The 21,296-nt window shown below is 44.1% G+C and overlaps 1 protein-coding gene across 3 annotated transcripts in view; it reads left to right on the forward strand.

Annotated features, from left to right (window-relative positions):
- Positions 1 to 21,296, forward strand: part of RNF19A (ring finger protein 19A, RBR E3 ubiquitin protein ligase) — a 498,540-nt gene that overhangs the window by 69,804 nt on the left and 407,440 nt on the right. For all 3 annotated transcript variants that reach the window (XM_085605173.1, XM_085605174.1, XM_085605172.1), the window contains exon 2: positions 15,921 to 16,020. The gene's annotated coding sequence lies outside the window, so the exon portion shown is untranslated. The remainder of the gene's footprint in view (positions 1 to 15,920; positions 16,021 to 21,296) is intronic.

Raw genomic sequence — 21,296 nt, forward strand, 5'->3', positions numbered from 1 at the left:
CACACACTCTCCATCCAATGGTCACAGATTGTGATCCTTGCAGAATCAGTATTTGTATCATTTAATAATGAAACATGAAGTTAGATTTGTTGTTTCTTGGGTAGGCTGGATGCACACTGGTAAGTGGTAAACAAAACGTCCATTGCAGTAAAGATCATTAGTTTATTGCTCTCACTTTTCTTTTAGTCCCTGAATAAATGTGAATCGCGATGTATCTAAGAGGTTGCCTTTAGTTATTGCTGGTCTCCCAGGCTCTCAAGTACTTCTGCACTTGGAAATAAAAGTTACTTACTTTGGGCACTTGATCCTTTAGGGGTGACGACGTTGAACAATTGGTGTGTAATGTTGCAGGTGTCAATTGGTTAGAATGTTAGATCAACTTGACTCCGTTAAACTCGATGTCCATTCAGAACTACTACTTCAAAAGCATTGGCAACGCCAATAGATATCATTTTTTGCGAGAGTTAGAGCTATTGGCGTTGTCGGTGACTTACCCATGTGTTGAGGAGTGGATTGGATGTATGTGGTGGGGCATTATGTGGGTTGGATTGGAATTGTTAGTTGTGGAGTGGCGTGGAATTGTTTGGAGTGGATTTGTATAGTGGAATTATATGGCATGGTGCAGAGTTGAATTATGTGGATAGTAAATATTTGGTATTGAGTGTACTGGAATTATGTGAAATGGTATTGTTTGTCATGGAGTATAATTATGTGGAATTATATTTTGTGTCGAGTGGTATGTAGTGGAGTTTAATTATGTGGTGTGCTGTTGAATTTTGTGGTATGATGTAGAATTCTGTGGTGTGGATTGGATGTATGTGGTGTGTTGTGTAACTGTGTTTTTGAGTTGAATTATGTTGTTTGGTGTCGAATTATGTGATGTGGAATAGAAATGTGTGGAATTGAGTGGTGTGGCACGGAACTGTGTGGCGGTCAGTGAAATTATGCTGATTTGGAGTTATTTTGCATGGTGTGGAGTATATTTATATGAATTGCTTTTATGTGGCAAGGAGTGGCTTTATGAGTGGTGTACGTATGTGCTATTGAGTTTAGTGTAATTATGTGGAGTTGAATCAAGTTGTATAGAGTTGAGTTTGTGGAGTGTAATTATGTTGGGTGGTGGTGAATTGTGTGGTGTGTGTCACACAATTTAAAAGGCTTCTCTGCACCACATAAGAGCCATTGTAGTCCCTTGTTTATTTTTGACCTGTTTTGTGTGAGAGGAAAGATGAGGGGTGGGTGTATACAAGCTCTGGCAAGTTTAATGGTGTGCGTGTTTGCTATGAGACTACCAATCTGAGTGGAAACCTGACCACAGATGCTGCTAGGCCAACTGGTGGCCCCTGGACCCAACTACACAGATATATTGGCCATGGATCCAAAAGATAAAGCACTTTGAGTATCTTTGTAAAGAAATGGTGAAAAAATATACACAAAGGCCATTATAGTGGTCATCATGCAGGGCAGAAGTGAACGGTGGAAAGCAACACACAGGAGGAACCCATAAAGGCCTCATATTGCTGGTCCTCTGCAGTACCATTTGCCACATTAGCATAGAAGCATCCTTGGTAAATTCTCATCCCCATACGTTTCGCTCGTGTTTGTAACCACCTCTGAATATCAATATGTTGCATTTGCTTTTAGATTATTGTTCATTCCTTTTCTGAAAGTTTACTTGTGGTTGGATCGAGCTATAACTCCTAGAGCGAAATACACAACATGACAATTTTATTACACTTTGAAACTAATCCACTACCACATCTGATCATGCATTCCTTTAGTTCTATGTTTGCACTTTGATGTTCGACTTGTGTATTTCAAATGCAAACAAAGCATGTTAGGCAAAACTGCACTGTCTATTTTCTATAGGTGTCAACGGTGTGTCTCAACATAAGACTGCATCACATACAGAAGACACATGCAAGTGAACATAGCCCTGTGTAATGTGCGACAGTTGTATATAGTACGCCATCAGAAGGATGGGTTAGCATGAATAAAACAAATGCTTGGCAGTACCCACCTTTCTCTTCCGTTACAGTGTCTACTTTCAGAATACCGATAATTAAAATATCAATCTTTCAGGAGAATACAGAGAACATTCTGCAATTGTGCACTGAAGCAGAATACAAGGAATCCTCCACTCTTCCAAGAAGTCAGACCTAGCATTTAACCACAAGCCTGGTTTCATTGGTTACCAAACGAACGAAACTTTGCGTCCAGATTTTTACATCGTACGAGTCACAGGCGTTAGGAGGTGCTATTTGAAGAGAGACATTTTGCGGCCATCTTGCCGAACCCAGCTCAGCCAAAATGTATAAAAAAATTAATATTTATGTAGAACCTAGTTATTGATGAACTTTTGAATAATTAAGGATATTGTAGTGTTCGGTTTTACCAAATTAGGTGTTAACATGAGAAGAAGAAGATTAATTGAGAGCTAGCCGATGAGTCCCTATATATTTTGTGATGCTTTTTTACTTAAAGCTGATTTTGAGCTTATAATTTAATGCTTAGAAATCCATGCGACTGAACGGTATTATATTTTTCTCCATAGAGGATCATCTATAGACCTTCACAGGAACCATTAACAAGATGATGCCTCTCTTAAAAGGAGTTCCCCCAGCATGAAATATTAACTCTTGAGAAAAAACATATTTTCTATTAATCATTATAAAATAAACACATATAAATAATTTTCTCAAGGTGATAGAAAATAATTAATATTTTCGGATATACTTTGTAGGTGGTACAGGACCTGAGGTTTCTCCAAGATGGCATCCTTATTCACCGGCACTGTAGCTCCCCCAGTAGAATTGCATAAATGAATTGTAAAATAATTTTTGTAATGAACTATTCAATTTAAAACTTGTTTGGGGATACGAACATTGTGTTTCATCGAATTCACTCATATTAATTACATGTCTGATTAATGTTAACCTGGTCAGCAGCGTAGCAATAATGCATCACGTGTGTGAAGTGCTCCTAATGAAATAAACAAGCAGCGATGAGAGAGGGGATGGGGGCACGGACCAGTTGCCCTCTGAAAACAGCATCTGACGTCTGTTCTCTGTCTTTGATGCTCTGCAAATGTGATGTGATAAGATTAAGATGTACTGGCCTGTTTACAAAAGACCTCGGAGCGAGAATCCTCTGCAAATAAAAAGGGAAGCTTTGCCAAACCCAAGCAAGAAGCTAAGACAATAAGCATTTGCAATGCGATCAGTCTCGCCTTTGGGACCTTATATGTATTTAGCTATGCTGCACATTAGCCTGGGTGTTGAAACATCTACTGTTCTTTAACATGGAGGGAAAGTAAGCACCAAACTGCATGACACTCCAGGTAGGGGAACACATGAAGCAAAATATTGCCTTTCAGCTGGAAATTGTATAGTCCAAAGCTCTGTTTTTAATATAACACCAGGGCCTTCGGTGGTCATATCACTGAAAATACAAGATTTGAAAAAAATATTATTGTCTCCGGGTGCTCGAGGAAGTCCGTTTCTATGGACTGGAATCTAGAGAATTCTAAAGTGATTTTGGTATTTTCCTGACCTCTACTGGTTGTTTTCTATCAAGAAAGTTAAATAGAAGCAGTTGCCAGAAAAAAAAGAAAAAAAGAAAGCCCCTCAGCAGAAAGCATTTCTGGTATTTTACTGACCTCTACTGGTCGTTTTTCTATCAAGACAGTTAAATAGAGGCAGTTGAACAAGCAGAAAGCAATTCCGGTATTTTACTGACCTCAACTGATTGTTTTCTATCAAGACGGTTAAATAGAGGCAGTTGAACAGAAAAAAAGTCCGTAAGTGGAAGCAGACAAGTCCTAGGGCTGATCTCCAGAGCCCACTAAGTATATACTGAAGTATATACAAGAGGTCTTGAATGCTTGACCTAAAAATAGTGCCCTAAAACGAATAGATAATCACCAAAGTGGAAAGATACCATTACTTAGGCACTGCTCTGTGGGAGGAAACAAATGACAACAAGGAGGGACAAAAATGAAAGCTTAACCACAAGCAAGCAAGCCTTTTTAAAGGATAATCTAAGTAACTAATAAAAATGAGATGGGGGGGGGGGGCTGTAAGGCCATTTATACAGCAGGTCTGGAAGAGACTGCGCAAGCACTGCCTAGGCTCGACCTAAAAGTGAATAGGTCTTTAAATACAAGTTGCTATAATAAGGGCAATGAAAATAAGGTTTATAAACCAAGTGTAACACACATTTCTTATGGGTCTGAAGACTATAGTAAGACTTACATTGTAAGAAAGTAAACCTCAAACAAGGTTTGGCAATGCAGGTTTGGCTTTAATGTGCTGCACCGTGCACTCAGAAAAGCATGATGCTCACTCTATATTCACTTTAGCACTTCTCTCACCCTGCACTTATACACACACTTACTGCTTAAACTGTAGTCACACAGGCACCCTGCTCACCGGGCACTCAAAACACCATTCACCTTGCTGTTAGACACCCATCATTATTCATACTCCGCATCCACTCATCATTATTCATACTCCGCATCCACTCAGACATTGCTCACCATGCGCTCAGATACGACTCGCCTTGCGCTCGTACACCACTCGCGCACAAATGTATGTCGATACTTTGCATACCATTACTTGGCATGCTTTTAGTGCGATGTTTTTACTTAGCATAAACAATTACTTTGCAAGTTTAACTGCGCATGAATTTATAACGCAAATGGTTATAAATGTACCATGGTTTATGCTAATTAAAAACATCACATTAAAATCATGCGTACTCTACCTTACACTACTTAAACACCACTACACTACCCCCTACACAACCTTCCCCCTGCCTGGACCCTACACTTTAACACTACACTTCACGACCCCCCCGACACTACCCTACCCTACACAAATGCCACACCACTACCCTAAAACACTCCCCCCCCCCCCCCAGCACGACACTGCCCCTACCCCCAGTCCTGTCCCTAATCCCAAACACTACCCTGCACAACCCTCGACACTACTGTAAACCAAAATACACTGCTCTACACTACAAAAACACAACTACCCTACCCTAAAACCAAAAAGACTCCCCCCCCCCCCCCCCCTGCATGACCGTCCCCCTACCCTTAAATACTACACAGCCCCTCTTACCTCTCCCTCCTTGGTTTCTCCCTTCTCCTTCAGCCGTGGTTCCTCTTCTCCGGGCTTCCAGCGTCGGTTGTGCACGTCCTTGTGTGGAAGTGGAAGCGTGTCCGTTTCCACACAACGATGTTGATATCCTTTGCTTCGCAAGCATTACAACGCATGTGATGTTACAACTTGGTAGTAAAGGCTATTTACCCTCGCACACTACTTACCTTACACACCACTCATAAACATTTCACCCTGCATTCACCCACCCCTCACACGGCACACGCAAACCACTCGCCATGCGCTCACACTACTCGCATAGAGCTGGCACCTCTCACTGCACTCGCACTGCACAGTATGTATATCCAGTAGACACGCGCTCAACCTGTATTCTTTCTCTAGGTAATTAATCACTTCATCTATGTCGTGAGTCACCCAAGTTAAAAACTTATCTTTTTATTTTTAACATATTCCTCACATACATCCTAGACAATCACTTGGAACGTGTCTGTGCACGTTCAAGACCTCTGGTGACTGAGGTCGTCATAGCCCTTGTACTGTAATCTGACCAAACAACCTCACTCCTTTGGTTAACCAAGGCCTGTTTTATCAAACATGAGCGCAGTGGCAGGAAGCTGTTGGCAATCTAATGTGGGCTTTTCAATCCAGAATGTTTTTGTGGGCACATTTTCTGGCCGTCTTTTCTGACGGGTAAGGATATATATTAAACCCAGGTAGTGTGAGCCTGCAGCTTGAGGTCAGACAACCAGCAGGGAAACCACATTCCGTTCAAGCCCTGAGCCTGCCGTACCTTACCGTTCATCATACTGATGAACCCAGACTCTCAGTGCATGTGTATAGTATGACACATTCTCTCTTTCTTTCTATACGTCTCCCTTCTCCCATCTTTTCACCAGAGGCCTAAAGATGCAAAGACTCAAAGGCCTGGTGAGCTGCTTTCTTCCACATGGGGAAAAAAATGCAAAGGCCTTTGCTCATAAACTAGAATTGAGCTGCCACCAGCTCTGCGGCTGTATGTACACTTTAGATCATAGATACTCCCAAGCATTGATGCTACCAGGATGAGAATGGGGCATTGTTGTCCCCCTGTACCGGCAGACTCCAAGGAATAAACTGCCAGTGGACTGGAGTCTGCTTGTAGTAAAGCACTGTACAGTAAAACAGAACAGGGGCCGAATGGGACAGTGCCATTTTGGCATACGAGGACTCTAGTGGTCGCACAGTGAACTGTGCGTCCCCCATGTTCTCATTTCCCCGCTTTGACAGAGGGCAGTGGCGCTGCTCCATTGCCGCATTGAGGCCAGTCTGGCCCTGGCGAGTCTGCCTGCATTGTTTTCGTCCTTCGGAAGGATAGTGTCCTCCGTTACTCGATATTCTTGCTGGACACATGCACAAAGCTCCTGTTTCAGCTGCAGTTTGCAGGAAGGAACTGGAGCATCTCGCGCTTTGCGGCGGAAACAGGAGCTCTGTGAATGCTGCTGCCCTCACCTCCGCGCCTCCCCTCGGCAGAGGTAACTAGCTCCATTTGTATAGCTGATGCTGTCCGAGGCGAGGTCGTAGTCTGCTTCAAACATGGACATTTGACTCTGTTCATGATGAGGGGCTGTCGGGAGTATGAATGCTACAAAACAATATCACAGATAAGGTATGCTTGTAAGTCTTCCTCCTGTAGGCTAGTGCTAGAAGACCGCATTCATCATATGTATTATTAGACGAGGGCTGGTAAAGAAGCCGAAACCGTGGCAATCGTGGAATGTTTTTCTGCTGATAAGAGTTTTCTTATTTATTGCTTGTAAAATCGGCATTTATTTTCTTTATTAGATCAGATTTCAGTATTTTCTCTATTCTAATCAACTCAGGTTTATGGAAGGCTTCATAATTAACCAGTAAGCAGCTTTGCGTTGTCTGTTTGTGTTCTTAAAATGTTTTAGAGTGTGCTCTGTAGTGGCTCCCACACAGGAATGAATCTTGGTTAATATGTTGTCTGAAAAGGTCACAATCTGCAGCTTCATGACTTCATTTTGATTTATGAGACTTTGCCTTGTACAAATTACACCGCGTTGAAGGTCACTCAAAGTTGAACAGAAAGGCAAGAATTTAGCCTTCATTTAGGTCTTACTTTTGAATCTAAATATTTATGTAGGTAAGGCACGTGAGAGCTTAATGCTCCTCAGGGAGATTGAGAACTATCTTGGGTTGTTGAAAGCATTGAGGATATACTGTAGAATAGGTGGCATTAACATAGGCATCTAAAGATGAAGTGAGTGGCTTATGCTCCACACTAGAGATCGCCAGCAAGATACTATTGTATGATGAGGAAATATCTGAACAAGGGGGTGTGATATTTCATTAAAAAAATAAATGTTTGTCCATGGGACGGAATGCCTAATAAATGTACTTGGCCTGTGGAAAAAACAAACAAAAAAAAACCCAATAGAATAAAATTATAATAAATCCTCTTGTCCCTCTCATGCAGTGAGGTGGCAAATTATGGCAGTGTTCTCGTTGAATCAGAGATCAGAAAATAGCGCCTCTGCTAAGCAAGGACTTATAGCGGGTTTGCATTCTAGCAATGCCATGATTTTTCCACCTTTTCGCAAATCTACATACTGTAGCTGGAAGTCCAAACCATTAGCACAACCACTGTCCCCAAGCCACTTTGGGCCCGGTGTGGCGGGGGCCATCTCCCGGGGCCAGAAGATCTTTGTGAAGAGGAGGGGGTGTGTGGCTCCCCTCACGATCCGGGAGCTTTAAGGGGGAGGTGGGTGCACGGCTCCCTGTGAGCCAATAGTGGCCCCCTGACACCTATCCCCTGGGGCCAAACATCATTAAAAAGGTGTGGGGGAGCCACATGCCCCTGAGCCTTAATAGGCCCCAGGGACCACTTCCCCCCGAGTCCTTGTTTCATAAAGGTGAGCGCCCACCCAAGACACCCACCAAACAGTTATTTTAGGGGACGCAGAGGGAGCACCGCGGCCCCAGCCATCTTCCTGCATACTGCAGGAGCCGTCCTGGGAGCCTCTGTTAATGCTTCCTCCCTATCAGCTTGAGCAACATGTGTTTTCTTGCTCACAGGAGCATGGGCAAGAAACAGTAGTTTGTTCCCACCCAGTGGAAGCCTTTTTAAAGTTCTCAAAGAGTGAGAGCATATATGCCTTCCCTGCCTGTGATCCTGCAGGCAGGGAAGGCATGTTTGCTTCCACCTGGCGGGAGATTTAAACTTGCTCCCTCCAGACGGGAGCATACATGCGTTTTGGAAACTGTGTCCGGGAGGCAGATTTTTGGGACACAGTTTGGGAACCAGATACAGTGGATGGGGTCCCCAGGGTCATTTAAGGCTCAGGGGGCATGCAGCCCCCCACCCCCCTTTTTTGTGAAATTCCGCCCGAGTCTCATTCTGTGAGCTAGCCTTGGAGGATCGTGTCTCCGGGGTCTTTTAAGGCTCGGAGAGGGGGGCTCCCCTGGGCCCTCTCCCTTTTAATATGTACTACAGCTGCAGGGCTCACATTGATGTTATATTTGGGAAATAAAATTTGAAAACCCTTAGAAATTCACTGTAAATAAAACGAAAGGATTCAGGGATGTTATAGTTAGAATTGAGCATTTAAAAAACCTTGGAAATTCACTGAAAAAAAACAAAGGTTACAGGGACGTTATTTTTAGGCTTAAGTTTCACTCGTACAAAACCAGAAAAATTCATCAGTTATAGTAACTCGTGCCACCGCAATGCACTGCTCATGACCTCACATATTACATCACTCATGACCTGGTCAGTGACATCACTGATGACATCTCAAATGACTAATATATATCTATATAGATATCTATGGATATATATCTCCCCCATCCAGGGGGATTCCTGTGGCAATGTGTGCTTTATGAAGCCAGAAAAAAGATTTTTGCTTTTAAAGAATGTTTGTTGCATTGTTGAGGACCCTGCATCTCCCACAAGAATAGAGTTTTACAAAAACGATGTCAAAGCAAACATTGACAAAACGAAAAGGCTGCCAACTACCGCCAGACCGATTATCTTTGTCAATGCTTCTTTATTTTCATGTTTCCCTTAATTTAGCAAAGCTGGTTTTACACTTATTTTCCATTAAGAATATTTTTGAGCACTCACCCTATTAATTAAGACTTATCAGTGGTGAATCATAAATACAAGTTCTAAGAGCATGAACATAAGGATACAAATCTTTCCTCGACTGCTCTTTCACAGATCCATAAGGTGGTACCCTGAACTGGCAGCCAATGAGTTTGTGATGCAGGTAGTTGGCCTACTTGTCCAAAGGACAAAATAATGTCTTGTCCTTGACTTTAAACAATGTGCCCAGGGTGTTGGGCAATAGAAATTCCACCTCCCTGCTGAAATACACCTTACACAAAAGAACAGGTCAAAAGAGATAGGAGAGTTATATTTGGTGTACACCTGCAAATTATGCAACAGATCAGGTAAGAAGAAATTTGGTATGATAGTGTAATTAGTATCTGTCTTGCCTATACTAAAAAAGAAAGCAGTCGGAGCTGATAAGATGGGTTGTTGAAGGCTCTCTGTCTTGGTTTGTCACTTATCGTATATCTAGCAACATTAGAGTGTTTAAAGCAGTTGTTGGCATGTTTTGAGGTACAGTGCTCTTTCACTATTTTCATTAGGGACTCTAGTAATGCCATCTGTAGGTAATTTGTGGCGGGCAGGGGTAATTGTGTATTAGTACTTTTAGTTGACGCCAGATGATGATCTGGACTCATCACTGCATTTGCACCATTTACTATATATCCAAGAACCATATTTAAAATTGAACAGCATGAGACAGAAATCATTCTGATATCCGCAGGCTTGGTAAGGCAAATAAGCCTCCATTAGGAGGAAGAGGCAGTTCTGCATCAGAGCATTTGAACCCTACACCATGTTTGGTGACGGAAGAAAAATTTCAGAATTACAGAGGTCAGAGTTCCAATGTCTTTTTCCAAAGGTTATCAAGGTCCTCTGTGTTAGGAATCCTTCCAGCAGGCCACTGTACTTGTGTGAACTGGGGTACATGTCGATCACTTAATAGCAAATGTCTCTTCAGTCTTGGCATTTTACCTTTAACGAGGGGAAGGGGCTTATAATGGGTCATTCAAAAGATTTGGCTGCCATTTAGACTCATCTGTCACCTCTGAGCATAGCTTGTGAACTAATGTGCTCCCAACCCTCTTTGCACTGTTATTGTGGGGCCTTTACCTAATACTTGTGTTTCTCATAAGGATCCTTGTTAAGTCACTGCATGCTTGCTTGCTTGTTGCATAGTTTGACACTCAAAATAGTTTTTCTTGCTTCAACACTTCTGCTCGAAGAGTTGGAGGACAATTACATATATTTTTAACTTCAAAAGATACTAAAAACAAACCCTTTCTTGCAGACTGAATTTTCTCATACGAAAAATGACCTAATTTCTCCACCTATTCATCAGTCAAAGTGGATGATTGCTGTCAGCATCTGGACCCCAAATGGGTCCTCGGCTTCGATATTTAGAGGGGAAAAAAGATCAAAGGCTTGATGATCTAAAAAAGGCTGGTTGATTGTATTATCGTGTTCCCTTTTTTCACCCATCGTAGTTCTTAAACGATGGATTGACAAAGGCTTACTTGTGGACTGTTTCTTAAAGGTCTGGAAGCCTCAACAAAAGTTTATGGATAAATGAACTCTGTGACCAAGCCGGTTCTGTATGACCTACTCTCAATTTGTTAATGTGATAGCTAGGTTCACAATTGACAGGCTATGTGATAAAGAACCAGTTCTCCAACTTTGTATGTGTTTTTTTTTTTAAAGCGGCTAAGGGAATTTGTGCTCTGGGTATATATTTTTACAGGTAATTTCTTGCCTCCTTATTACTCAAAGTTATTAATGAACGGGCCGTTGAGCTATGAATTGCACTTACAAGACAGATATGGGAACAAACTAATATATTGAACTTTACACTTGGAGGTTTGAATTTTTGCTACATTCATTTTTATAGCAAATACATTTTCTACTCTCACCAGCTTTTTCTTCACAAAATATAGGCACATGAAACATCCTGGTGTTTTAAGTGTCAGGGAAGAGTGCCTAGTGATTGGTTATATGTATTGTGGACTTGTGCCCATGTGAGCCGTACTGTAGAATAATCTAAAGCTGCTTCAGTACAGAGCTGCATGTATCCATCAACCAAGATCCTGTAATCACCTTATTGGGATGTTCATCCTCCAATTGAAACCTAAACATCGTTCATGTGAAGCATATATATCCATTGCAGCAGTTGTAGCAAGATGAGTAATTGCAATCAATTGGATATCCTCTCGCCCCGATTTCGGAAGAAAGCTTGAAGAAACATGACCAAAATCAAGTTGAGAGAGTGTATATGTTGAACAAAAGGGGGTGGCGGTGTATAAGGAAGTAAAGACACACGTGGAATTCATATCTAGAATAAGTATAAAAATATGATCAAACATAAGTGTTCTGCTAGGATGCCTTAAAAACTATGGGCCAAATTTAGAAGCCCCTTTCGCTGCCAGTGTGTCACTTATTGTGACTCACAGGCATTTTTCTGCTCCATATTTACAAGGACAGGAAAAGCCACCTTGTGTGGCTTTTCCTGTCCTTGTAGATACGGCCCCTTTACACGCAGCACTTTGCGTGAAAGGGGCGTTCCATGGGTGTTGCTGTGGGTGTTCCCACGCAACACCCATGGAACCAGACACATTTCCATATTTACAAGAAATTGTAAATCTTGAAATGCGTCTGGTACTCTTCTCAAGGGGAGGCGTAGGGAGGCGCAACACATTTCTGAATGTTTATCTGCACACAATCTCCCCACTGCGCATGCATCCTTGCACCATGGTGCAAGGGTGCCGGCATCAGCGTATGGCAGCAGTTTGTGCGCCAGCGCAGGGGAAAGCACAGAGATGTGACATATTGTTGTAAATATTTCGCATCCCTGTGCTTGTAAGCTAACAGAGCGCGTCGCCGCAAAATGACTTGCTGCACCATGCTGCGTTAGTTTATTGTATATCTGCCCCTATGAATTACTAATTACATAATTTCTGGTAAAGATTGACCCATATTTATATGTGTAGATAGCCAAATAAGTCAGAAAAAGGGCCCGTGATCAGCGCTGTGTAGGTGCAAAAAAGTACTTTTTCTTAGGCTCTTGTATATATTAGAATATTGTATGACGTAACCAATATAAACCACCAGCTAGAGGCAGTGCATTAACAGAAGGTTTGTGATTTCATTCAACTAGAGGTAGACCTGCGCGTTCTGCCCTTTTTAGGTCTCGCGCCTAGCGTTGCAGTGCAGAGCATTGCTCGCGCAGCGCGAGTCCTCTTGTACGGGCTTCAGAAAGCTGACCACACGCTTCTGCGTGTGGTTTTGCTTTCGCAGCCTGCAATTGGCTTTAACGCGCTCTTAAAAAAAAAAAAAAAAAATGCAGCACGTAATTGGGCAAAGGCGGGCGTATGTCCCACCTTTGCTCCGCCCATTCCCACCGGTGTCTATTATGCGCATTAGCGCGGCACAGACAACAGGCTCCCTCGCTCCCGCTCCTCTGTGGTGCGCGCGCACCACTGGATACTCCGGCCCCTGCCTGGCTGTGCGTGCGTGATCTGGCAGTCCCATAAAACGCACCCGCGGTAAAGCCGCGACCAAAATCCTTGCCTGAGGTAGACGCCTTGACGAAGTCAGAGTCCCGGGTGTCCACGGACAGGCTCTGGTAAATGGATGAGTCCTCGCTACTTGACTTTTCCATGGCCCCTCGCTTGGCAGTAGTTCAGGGAGCATGCCTTTCTCATGTCTCGGCTGCAACGAATGACCGCAGGCGGCGGTTGCAGAGCCCACCGTGGGGCTTCAGGGCCGGCCGGCTGGCATGCATCGCCCCTGCACCTCACGCCACGCGGACTCCGCTCTATGCCCGCACTGCGCCGGGAGCGTTCTCATTCTGCGGCCGGGGCGGGACGCCTAGTTCATCCTCAGCATCCCTCTGCAGTCAGAGCCTGGCGCCCTCGGGCCACAAGCAGCAGATCAGCCGTCAGCACTGAGCCTGACTTTCTCAGCCCCCGCGCCTCCTTCTCTGCTTCCACTCTACTTTGCCCGCACTGCTGCTGAAGTGAAGTCCGCAGCAGCTGCTCCCAGGCTTTCCCTTTATAACCCTCTCAGCCATCCATCACCGAGCAGCCTGAGCCCCGCCCCCCGCTTCTCTCGCGACCCAAGTCTGAGGTGAAGACTTCTCATTCCAGGCGGCAGCGGAATGGAGAACCATGGCCTTCACCCCGCTTTATAACCACAGTGGTCTCTGCCTTGTAACCAACGCAACCAGGTGAACCAAAACCAGCCTCTTGGAGCACCCAACTAGCCTGCAGCTTGAATTAACCAGGCTAGGTTGCAGTGTAGTGTATTCTCTAAATGCGCACGGTCATCCCGTGTCTGCAGTGTGCATGATTGATGCGTCCTGGGAGAGAGGCCGGGCATTTCATCTCTTCCAATCGAAATGGGCCCCCTGCCTGCAGCTTCAAAGAGTTGAGAGCTGAAACGCTGGTGCGGCATACCTCAAATGCTAATTCCCAGAGACGTTTTAAGACCTAGGCAAAGTATACACTGGACCGAGGTCTCCACCTTCTAGACCCCTCCCCCCTTAGGTAAAGTTATTAGGTTGCTGTAACAGTGGGGTGTTGAAAAAAAACATTCTTTTGTAATTTGATTGTTGGACATGTAGTCTTCACGGAACCGCCTGCCAACTTTAGTCTTTTCACTCCCTGGTAGTTAGAAGCATGTCATCTAATACAAGCATTTGCAATGCAATAGGTCTCGCATTATTGTAAGTGTGAGCTAGTGACATTGGTAATAATAATGCAACACCAATAGCTCAAACATTCAGTAATGCGAGACCTATTGCATTGAAAATGCTTGTTCTTTTTATGAGGATTGACTGAAAAGGTTCAAGGCTTGGCTTGGTCATTGCTTCATGTGTGCACCAGCCATAATCGGTGCTCTATGATGTCTAGGACCCTTCGCTTGTGTGTAACAATCATGGGAATCTTTCAAGAGGAGGAGCCAGCTTTAAGGATTATTCCTCACGAGTACAGTTTACTCACATTTCATGATGCCATTTCTGAAGACAGTCTTTAATTTCTTATTAGCCTTTTGTAGTTGTGTTTTGCATGCATTTTTACAAGTCAAGCTCTACAAATGCGTTTGAGTCAGTATACATTTCATTGTTCCAACACTTGATTAGATTACATTTATAAAGTGTAACGATAACCCAGAGGGCATCTTGGTGCAAGCGGCAGAACTGCAAGAGTCCGCCAAGCAAAAAACAGGAAACGAAAGAATAGATTAGCAAGGGAAATATTAGAAAGAGGAGGAGAAAAGCCAGGTTTTTAGCTGTTTTCTAAAACCAATCAGGGTTTCCTGAGACCTGAGGTTCAGTGTCAGTTAAGTCCACAGTATAGCCGTGGCATGTATAAAACGTCTACCTCCCCAAGAAACGTTATGAATCCTAGGCGCTACCGTAGCCCTAGACGAAGCAGAGTGCAAACATCTATTAGGAGAATACCATCTAATTGTATTCTGAAAATATTCAGTGCCTGTTCCCTAAAGGGCTTTGTGTCACACAGTGATTTGAAGGCAGTTTTACTCTTAATTGGCATCCAATGGAGTTCTTTTAGTCCACTTTGAGCAGACCCATATTTTTTGAGATTTTTCAACAGCCAAACTCTGCAAATATCAGCCTCTGAAGCTTTTTTTTAACTCGCCCTGTTGGGCGGCTAAATGGATAGCATTACAGTAATCAAAGCGTGAAAGCACCAGGGAGACCACCACTGTAACTTGAAGATTGATGGGAATAAATGGCAAATTTGTTTTTAACGTTTTCAAAAGCTACAAACAGGATGAGGTCAAGTGATTTATTTGATCTTAGAAAATAAGCTGAGAGTCAAAAATCACTCCGAAGATTTTTGACCCTAATGCTCTATATATTCCAACAGAGGGCTTGCTTGCCGACATGTTTGTCAGCGTGTCTTAAGTATGGCTTATAATTCCTCTTTTTGCAGTTTTACAGACACTGAAGTGCATCTAGGCCATTGGTTTTCTCTTTTACAAGTTCACGAATACTTGAATGTTCAAGGTCGTCTTTTCATCTGCTTTTAGATGTTCTTCAGTCGCTAAGTTTTTCCTTTTCTACAATTGCAAATAATTTGTGTTGCATAATAGTGTTAGATGCAGGGACAGCTGGAGAGCTGCAGCATACGTACACAAAGTCAGACCTGCAATTGCTGCTCACCAAACCAACAAATGGTTCTAAAATGGTGGTATTTATTGTGTAGTTTTTCTTTTAATGTTCTCTAAAAATTCCCACTTGATCTTGTTAATGCTGTACTATAGTGTTGCAAGATAAGGAAGGTAAGATAATAGTCTGTGCTCTCAGAGGATTTTATCCACATGATTGGAAATCTTAGCACCTCAAGCCAATAAATAGGATCTAATGGACCCAACTGTATTTTTGTCTAAAATGTAATGATGACCTAATTAGTAAAGTGATTTCTAACAGTCATAAATGACATCAAAACCCATCTCTTCTGCAGGCATTTTACAGCTCAACATCCCATAAAGGTTTTCGTTGTAAATGCATTATCAAGAGCCTCACAACATTTGCAGTATTGTTTCAGATTCATTATTAGTAGTTTTCTGTTTCTATTGATTTTTTTAAATGTAGTTCTGGAAATGTGTATTGTATTCTAAAATCTTTGCAGACTTCACTAAATCCATTTTATTTTTACTTTACACAGAACGACAGTTAAACTCAGCGTCATAAAATACTGTTGTAGAAGATTGCAACCTTTCCAGTGGTACCAATACATTTATGTTGAAATAAAAATGTACTTGATGGTAAGTAGAAAAAGCACTACGTTTATCCAAGAATTGGCAGAGATGAGCATTTTTTTACTTAAGTGTATTTTTGTTTGTTCCGTATGCTAACCCTAAGCTCTGTAAATATAATTAATAAATGTGGCACAATAAGAATCGAGTATATACAAGTTGACGGCAGACAAAATGCCAGTTAACACCAAGTTCAGTACGGATCAAGTGGACACATGTAATGTTGTCATGGTCATTAAATAGTGATATGAGCTGCTCGGGATTGTGGGAGGGGTTTCGAAGTACTACATTTCTGAACTGACCATTATGTATTCCTATTCCACCCAACCCCAATTACCAAAGTATTTTCTATTGAGTTAGTCAGTATAATGGTTAGTATAACAATATAGACGGAAAATATGTATATGAATGATCGGCAGACAGCCCTTGGCCGAGAGGCAGAGTGAAAAAGTTCCAGTGTTTTAAGAGTAAACATTGTCAGTTGAAGAAAGCATAGCTAGCAAGAACCCAACCTTCCATGATTCGAAGATCACACAACACACTGCCTGATCCTGCCCTGCCAACCTAACTCAATGTTGAGCAACAACTGGTTGAAATTGCTGCAGGTGTCTGGGCCCCTCATTATGTCGGACGTTCCGAACTGTGATCTGGTAATGGGGTCTAGAAATTGATGTATTTGAAGGGTGTAGCTTTGATACCTAGTTATCTTTTTTCAATTGTTGATATATGTGCAAATTGTGTCACGCAGCAAACTTAGCAAAGGCTTGTCTGGAGATTTCCATCTGTGGGCCAGAGTTATTCATGCTACCTGTCTGAGCTGCAAGAGATTATTGGTGTCATCCAGGAACGTTGCATCTAATAGAATGACAGAGGGTCTATTGGTGAAAGGGTAGTGACTCTCACTTTGACATAAGAAAGGCCATCCTTAGGGAAAGACTTGAAGTATCCTTCCCAGGCCAGATGTTGGTGCAATGGCTTCCTCTTAATTCGAGCCCTTCCTCCGGACCTGATGTCCTGAAGACCTATAAGACCCCACCCACACTTTGTGAGTTAATTTTTTCCTGTGCACTTCGATGTGGATCTGGAGTGCTCTCCTGGTATTTTTCCTGTACTTGTGGTTGTAGTTTAAGTGCTGGGTTTGCACCTAGTCTCACGGCGGACTTCCTGCTTGACTTTGTCTTGTATTAATCTTCCTCAGGTATCTTTAAAAGAGTTGGAAGGTCAATAGGCCAGCTCCCGTCTTACCCCGGAACTCAAAGGGGCTCTAAGGTAGCCCAGTGGTCAATGCCTACGTCTTGCTGCCATTTCGCCTTCATCTGATTGAGGGGCGTGTCTTAAACCCCTACTCCCTTAACCTACTTCCACTCTCGCATTGTAGGTATTTTGTTGGTAGCTCTGTTCCCTGAATTTGGCCTTGATGTCATCCTAAGACCCTCTTGCTGCTCAGTTGGGCAGAGGCCTGGCACAGGTGCCATCTCTGTTCCTGCTCTATTCCAGGTGCTGCCACATATCCTTAGTTTTCCCAGCTGAGTTTGATCTCTCTCAGAGGTTGAAGTTCACCCAAGTCTTGTTGACTGCTTTCAGACCTCAGTCACCCACCTTTTGTACGCCTCCAAGCCTTCGAGTCTTCATATCTTCTCTGCCAGGGGATCCTCATCAATAGTCATAAGCACTGAATATTCCCGCCCATGTGCGGGGACCCCGTAAATAATAAAATCATATATGTAAAAAACATACATATATACAGCTCTGTATATGTATAAACATATATTATTTTTTCCACGCAAATGCAGCCCCTAAAAAAGAAGGCTAGGCAATGTATAAATACACATCCAATAATACATATAGGTATAATAAAACACCTAAATCTCTTTTTATTTTTTATTTTTTTTATTTTTTTATTTTGAGGTAAACACTCATGAGAAAGCAAAAAAGAGAAAACTGTGGGAAACACAGATCTACAACACATTGCTAGCCTGCAGGCTGCATTGCAATACAATAACATAGAGACTGAAAAGCCCTGTATAGGTAAAAACTGGCACCGTGCCTTTAAGGCAGCCCTGGCTTCCATATCCCATCATGCCTCAGGGGTGACAGTTAGGTCAGTTGTTCTTTCCGGCTCCTTCAGTCAGGACCCTGGAATTCAGCTCTCTTCTTTTTGGCTTTTTAGTCAAGAATTATTTGCAGTATAGTGATTTTTTGGACTTCCTCTTATTTATATCTGGGAAGAAGTCAGTATCCTGTATTTTTCTGACTGATTTTCTGCTATTTTTGTCAGAAAAATGCCTTCTTTATTTATCCCATGTCCATCTTGTGGGAAAAAGAAGGCTTCTTCAGACACACATGACGTGTGTATTGTCTGCCTGCCGGATTCTCACTCTCCAGCAACATGTCCTCATTGTAAAGATCTTTCTAAAAGGACTTTAAAGGAGAGAGAGAGGATTAGACTCTACGGCTTGTCAGAACGGTCGACGTCAAGGCAGCTGGTCCCTGTTTGCTCCCCATCGGCGTCGGGCTCGGCGTCGAAGACTCCAGCGGCGGGATCGTCGCTGAGAGGTGAGGAGTCCAGGGGTAGTCATGCTGCAAAAAGAAAATCGTCGTCGACTTTAGATACAGCGGCGAAGCGGATGCGTTCGTCGTCGACGACTTCGACGTCAAAGAGATCGGCGTCGAAGGATCGGCGTCACAGGTCGACGTCTAAGAGGCATCTTTCGACGTCAAGGGAAGATCGATCGACGTCGAAACAGAGACATCGTTCGACGTCGAAGGAAGGACATCATTCGACGTCGAGGAATGTGAGAGATCAGTCGACGTCGCAAGAGGTTCGTAGGCGTTCGACTCCGAAGTCGACGTCGAGACCAAGATCACCGTCAAGACCAAGTTCGCCGTCGAGGAAAGATCGTTCGTCGGCGAAGAGAATGGCGACGTCGAGGCATTCGTCGTCGGAGCATTCGACGTCGAGGCAGGCGCCTCCGTCAAGACCGACGTCGAGGCAGGAGCCTTCGTCGGAGTCGACGTCGAGGCAGGTGCCTCCGTCGGAGTCGACGTCGAGGCAGGTGCCTCCGTCCTTGCAGGTCTCCAAGGCTTTGGAGAAGTCCATAACATCGAGGCGAGATTCCCCGTCGGGGTCTAGACCTCTGTTCAGACCAAGTCCTCCGTCGACGACAAGATTCTCGACGTCGAGGCAAGAAAAATCTCCTTTGATCCTCGAGGAGTCAAGTCCCAGGTCTCCGGTGATAGGCCTATCGCCGTCGAGGCGCTCCTCTGCAGAGGATACTCAGGAGGTGTTGCATGTTCGCCTTACGATTCGGCCAGTTTCAAGGCGCAAATCTCCACATAGACTGGTATATACAACTTCGGAACATGATTCACCACGTCTTATATCTATCTCGCCTTCAGGATCAGAGGGCTCGAGTTCAAGGTCCGAGTCACCGGAAATTGTGAATCAATCTCCAGTGCCTGCAAGAGAAATTTGTCTGCTGGAAGAGGGACATGCGGTACCTCAAAGTCCCGCAAGAGAGACGCCTCAGGACTCGGCTATGTCTCACGCAGTCAAGGCCTCACTAACAAGGTTAAGAGATATGGACTTCCCAGCGAGACCGGTCAGATCACGTTCTCGGGGAAGAGATTCTCGACGTCGCTCTCGAACACCAAGGAGGCGATCCAGATCCTCCTCCCACAGGAGAGAGCCGACCAGATCGGAGAGAAGGCGCCGTAGGACCCCTTCTTCCTCCCCGTCATCTAGATCATCCAGAAGGGATTATTCACCGACCCTCTCGGAGACACCACCCTCCAGGGTATCTCCGGTGGATGATATCTCTACTTTTCAGGAAGTGTTGTGTAGAGGAGCTACAAAATTAAATATCCCTATGCCGGTTCAGGAGATCACCTCCTCCATAATCTTTGAAACTCTTCATGAAAGAGCAGTGTCACGTCCACTGTTGCCGTTAGTCCCTGGTTTGCTGCAACCAGTAATGGATATTTTTCTCACGCCAGCGACCACCAAATCTGCACCGGCGCGGATTCTGAAGAAGTACCGTCCTGCCCCGGAAGATCCTCTGTTCCTAAGATCAGATCCTCCACCGGACTCTGTCATCACCGCTGCTGCTAGAAAGACGCATGCAGTAGCGGGGTCTTCAACGGTGCCCCCAGATAAAGACAGTAAGACGCAAGACTCTTGGGGGAGGAGAGTTTGCGGTTCGGCATCTTCTAGCCTAAAGGTGGCCAGCGCCTCAGCGCTTCTGGGGCGCTATGATAGATCTTTGTGGGACTCTCTCCAGAGGTTCATTGAAAAAGTTCCATCAGAGGATAGACGGGACTTTGAAGAAATTTTGCACGAGGGGAGTCTGGTTTCTAACCAGGTCATAAGTGCAGCGGCAGATGGGGCAACACTAGCAGCACATTCATATGCCCATGGAATCCCAGCCAGAAGATCATCTTGGCTCAGATTGACGGCCTTGAAGCCGGAAGCGCAGGCGAGAATTCTAAATCTGCCTTTCTCGGGCAATTCACTTTTTGGGTCTCATGCGGACGAAGAAATGGCCCGTATGAAAGCAGAACTGGAGACCATGAAAGCCGTGGGGCTTGAAAAGAGGAAAGAGTTTCGACGCCGCAGGGGAAATGACAGGCGTAACTACCAACAGAGGGTTCAAACCCCTCAGTGGCAGAAGAACCAGGACCAGCAAGGTCAAAAGAAGCAGCAGTACCAGTCCCGCAGACCATCCAGGGGACGCGGTAACAACAGGCAGTCAAACGCTTGAAACAAGGCCCCAGGGAAGCAATGAGGAACCGCTTCCTCCGATGCTGTCCACCTCTCCGGTGGGAGGAAGTGTTGTGCATCATCTTCCAGAGTGGCAATCCATCACAAAGGACAAGTGGGTTCTCAATATACTGCGGCATGGGTACTCGCTTCGTTTCCGAAGCCACCCTCCATCGATTCCTCCTGTTCATTCGGCCCAGCATCTAACGCAGCTCAGGGAAGAGGTGGCGTCTCTTCTGCTCAAATCTGCAATAGAAAAAGTACCCAAAAACCAAAGAGGAAAGGGAGTGTACTCCAGATACTTTCTGATTCAAAAAAGGAGTGCGAAGGTAGAGTTCAGACCCATTTTGGATCTACGGATACTGAACAAACACATAAGAAAGGAAAAATTTTGCATGCTGGCGCTCCACCAAATATATCCTCATCTCCGGTTGGGCGATTGGATGTGTTCGCTGGACCTTCAGGACGCATATTTCCATATTCCCATCCAACGGAATCATCGGAAATTTCTCAGGTTTGCTGTGGG

This window comes from Triturus cristatus, chromosome 5_1 (assembly GCF_964204655.1).
Source record: "Triturus cristatus chromosome 5_1, aTriCri1.1, whole genome shotgun sequence".
Classification (NCBI taxonomy): domain Eukaryota; kingdom Metazoa; phylum Chordata; class Amphibia; order Caudata; family Salamandridae; genus Triturus; species Triturus cristatus.